The sequence below is a fragment of the Apium graveolens genome, chromosome 7 (genome assembly GCF_009905375.1).
Source record: "Apium graveolens cultivar Ventura chromosome 7, ASM990537v1, whole genome shotgun sequence".
Lineage (NCBI taxonomy): Eukaryota > Viridiplantae > Streptophyta > Magnoliopsida > Apiales > Apiaceae > Apium > Apium graveolens.
The window spans coordinates 268,409,184-268,414,019 of record NC_133653.1 but is presented as its reverse complement, the minus strand read 5'-3'; positions in this window follow the sequence as shown (position 1 = coordinate 268,414,019).

The window sequence follows — 4,836 nt, the reverse complement described above, 5'->3', positions numbered from 1 at the left end:
TCCACACTTTCGACATATATACAAACGTGACGATATACCACCATTTCTTGAATGCTTATGACTACTTCGAATAATTATCTCGAACCCTATACTTCGACCATAACCTCGATAAAAACTTTCCGCTTCATCCAACGAATCAAATATCATACCAACACAAGGAACTACATCATTCATATTTCCAATAAAATTTTCATCATTAATTTTATCATCATCATCGCCATTAAAAGAATCATTACTATCATCGGAATCACCGTGAACATCGTGATTCGTCCAACCGAAACCAACATCATCATCACTATGCGTTTTTCGCTTCCCTGGATCATTATCTTTATCTTCAATACTATCAACATCTATTACTTCATCATCATTAAAGATTTTATGATAAACCCTCTTTTTTGTATGGGGGGTAACATAATTAAAATCGTTATGATCACTAAATGAACTTGAATAATCAAATAAATAAGAAGCCATGAATATTGAATACTAACCTTTTTTTTCAGAAGAATAAATTTGAGCAGAATGTTAAGCAGCAGTAAAAACAGCAGTATAAGATCAAAAATACAGACAAATTAAGGTAGGTGTGTGCATTAAATGCACGGCCACAATGTTTCTTTGTGATGGCCGCAATGAAACATTGCGGCACTGTACAAACCCACAAGCCAACAACTGTAAATATTTGCAGTTTAAAAAAAACTTTACAACGTACCCCAGCAATGTTTCATTGCGGGTGGAAGTGTCCACCGCAATGAAACACTGCGGTTGGGTTGTTTATTTTTGTTATTTTCTTTAAAATTAGAAAATTAATCAAAAAAATTATAAAAAATAGTTTCTACACTTATTATATTTCATTTAATATGTTAAATGTTATTTTGAAAATATAAATATTTATAAGAGTAACTTAATTATAATATGCAACTATTTTACATAGTTTTGTGAAAATTTTGCATAATAGTTATGTCAAATGATATTTCTTGACATGCAAGTTATAAAATACAAATTTTGACGATCCAACTATATGGATGTTAAAATATAATGATTATAATAATTAAAAAAAATTATTTCTTAAATAAAATGCGGCAGGTGGCCGAGTTATTTTTATATAGTTTGTTACCAAGAAATGTTTAACATTTTGGGGGCTAAGTTGTTTTATATTTTTTATAGATAACGAAAATTCGATAAATTTTCATTTTTTTAGTTTTTCACATTTTCAAATTTTAGCATTATATTTGTTTATTAAAATTTAAAATTGATAAAATAAATTGGACAGGTACAAGAAAAATAAAACATTAAATAATTTATTTCATTCAAATATAAATGGAGTACATTCAAATGTTTTTTCAAAAAAAATACATAATAACATTTTATGTCGACGAGAATGATCAAACTTTAACGGTGTTGGAAGAACCGTCTTTATCACCCTTATCGTCGTCTTTCTTTTTCTTCGACTTTTCCGCCTTTGCTTTAGTTTCATTTTTTTTTTCTTGCGCTCAAGCGCCATTTGAATACGGCGGAGAGCTATTGCCATGTCTTCTTCTTCTTCGGGCCCGTCGTAAGCCACACCATCGATAATTACCTTATTATTGTCAAAATCACAGTAGAAAACCATTTTTCGGAAAATAGAGAAGATAATGTTGAAGAGAAAATGTAGAATGAAAATAGAGAAGAGAATGTTGAAAAAAAATGAGATGAGGCAGGACTATTTATAGGTGAAAATCTGAATTTTAAAATTCACAAAATTAAATTTAGCACAGAAAAAAATTTATTTGACTGTTGAAATTGTCGCAATGAAGCATTGCGGGGTGTCCTAACAGCCGCATTATTTCATTGCGGTGTGTCGGTCAAACTTCTGCTCTGTTGACCAGTCAATTCTTATTAATATTGACACATAAAATAAGTTTTGCAGAAAAAATTAGTTTTGACTGTGCCGCAATGAAACAATGCGGGTGTTAGGACCCTCCGCAATGCTTCATTGCGTTGTTTTGACACATAAAATAAGTCAATTCTTATTAATATTGGCACATAAAATAAGTTTTGCACAAAAAATAAGTTTGACTGTTGATAAATTTTTTAAACTAAAATAACTCAATTCACTAAAAAGTATAAAATTAATAATATTATTTTTTAAACTAAAATAATTCATAGGATAATTTAAAGAAAAAGTACAGAAAAAATAAAATTGATAAATTTATTATTAAAATTGATAATATTTTAAAATATTACTACTACTTATATTTAATGTTAACATATTTTAAAAAATTAATTACTGTTGAACATTAATATTATTTTTATACTTATATAAATAAGTTAAATATTAGAATAAGCTATAGATAGAGGCAGTTGGGACATTAAAAACTGGTAGACTACCCAACAATGAAACATTGCGGAGTGCGCAATGTTCCCTGTACATGGCGACATCCCGCAATGTTTCATTGCGGAGGTCAAGTCCTGCATTGAAACATTGCTTTCTCCCACAATATTTCATTGTTGTGGGTTGGCTGGCTGTCCCCCCAACCCACGTTGGCTCCTGATTAATCCCCTACATATTATAATATATGTGTGCACGTGTTAATAACAGATATATATAAACTGCAAATAAACAATAATAAAAGTACATGAACGTAGAGATTTTTGAATCCAGTTATATATATGTCTATTTAAAACTATTACAACCCTCATCAAATATGCGAGTTGATGGTCTTTTAAGATAAAACGAGAGACACTGTTGCTGGAAGAGACTATCACCAGAGAGAGAATATGGATTTTTGTGCATGAGAGAAATGAGGTTGCGAAGTTTTTGATGATCAAACCTTAAGACCTATACTGATATTATATAAGAGTGAGAAAATATGTGTGTTGCTCCTCGTAATTAATGAACCGCATTAATTAAAACATATGTGAATCAATTAATATTTGTAACTGATTCAAATTATATACCAGTCAAATGAATTCATAATTCGCATTTTAAAAACAAATAACAAATTAATGACTATTTATTTAGGAGCCCAAACCCCGAGTAAATAAAATTTAGCAAAACTAGTTCCTGTGTCCGCACGTTGCACACGCGACCTTTGCAAGCTTCGAAATATTCCCGAAATCCATGATTTGCACTTATGTGCGCACGTAGAGTATGGAGCAACATATTACTTACACATTTGGATGTAGAGTCTTGTTTGCAAACTATTATGTGACCCCGTGGGGTTTACCCACTGCGTACCCAAAGGATCGCGTCTACGGGAATAATAAATTATTGTTTAAAAGTTTTTCCACTTTTTGAGGTACCACATTTGTACAAGCATATCTCATCCATTCCTCGATCATTTGGAGTGATTTCAAATGTCTCGAAAAACTCTTGCCAAGGAGAACGTATTTCAGGTGTGTAACCTGTTGCACCTACGCAATATTTATTCACTCAAATACGGCTCGAAATGACTTTATAATATGGGACTACTACCCACATTTTTCGACAACCGATAATTGATAAATTAATAATAACTAGTTTGATAATTCATACTACCTTTGTCTCCCTCAATTCTTTACATTAATTTTCACATGTTTGACACACATTTTAAGTCAACTATAAATTATAGTTCCGTAATTAATTTTTAATTTTTTTTTGTATAAAAGTTTGAACATTATAATCTTATTTAGAAGAAAAAAAAATTCGAAAAAAAATTATACAACTACATTTAATAAGAGCATTAAACTGCGTGTAATGTAAAGAATTGAGGGAGATGGAGGGAGTAATAACTAACAAAATAATAATTCCAATTCACATAGTACTTGAAGGGTTTGGGCAATTTGAAGGGTTCAATTCAAACCAAACTGAAATTAACGGTTTCCGTAAAATTCAATCTGAAATTAAATTTTTATGTAAAAAATCCAAATCCAATTAATCTGTTTAAAAGGATTCGGTTCGATTTAAAATATTTTTTTCTGTAAAATAAAGTTAAAAATTAATTAAAATTGAACTTAGTAAATAAGAGTCGAAAATTTGTTTCATATTATATAATTATATTTTCTATTATTCAAAAAGAATAAATAAAAGTTATTATTTTGAGAAATAAAAAAAGGTAAGAAGAAAAGAAAGATGCGACCAATTCTTATATTTTTATTGAATAAAAATAAAATTAATGAAACCACAACACACGGATATATAATTATTAATATCTTAAAATGAAATATATTAAAATTAGTTTTTTTATATATTTTAGTTTACATATATGTTATTAATTATATTTTTATTATTAATTGTACATTACTAATACATGTCGGTATTGTAAAAATCGAGAATCGGACTCAGTTGGCGGAGGTCCTGAATTAATCGGGTAACCGGTGATTAATTAGAATAATTAATCGGAACTAATTTAATATTATTTTTTATCTATAAATTCAAATACATGTAATCATTTTAGTATTATGTTTAAAATATGGAATATTATTAAAATAGATATAATTCTTAAGATGTAATTTATGAATTGCTGTAAAATTGAGATGAAAAAATAAGAAAAATTATTATTTAAACATTTAAAATAGTAAATATGTATATAAGATTATTATTTTTCTTGAATTTTTAAAAATTTATATATTTTTTAAAATATTTTTTCAAATTTATTAATGAGGCCGATTTTTGACTCATTAACCCGATTTTTGACCGATTAATCCAATTTTTCCCTATTTTTGTAGAAATCGATTTTTAACCAGATTTTCGCTTAATCAGTTCGATCTGCGACCCGAACAGTGATTAATTATCGATTAATCTCGATTAATCGCTGATTTTTAGAATATTGAAATATCTATATTAATATTTTAATCTACATATGCGATTCAGTTATTTCG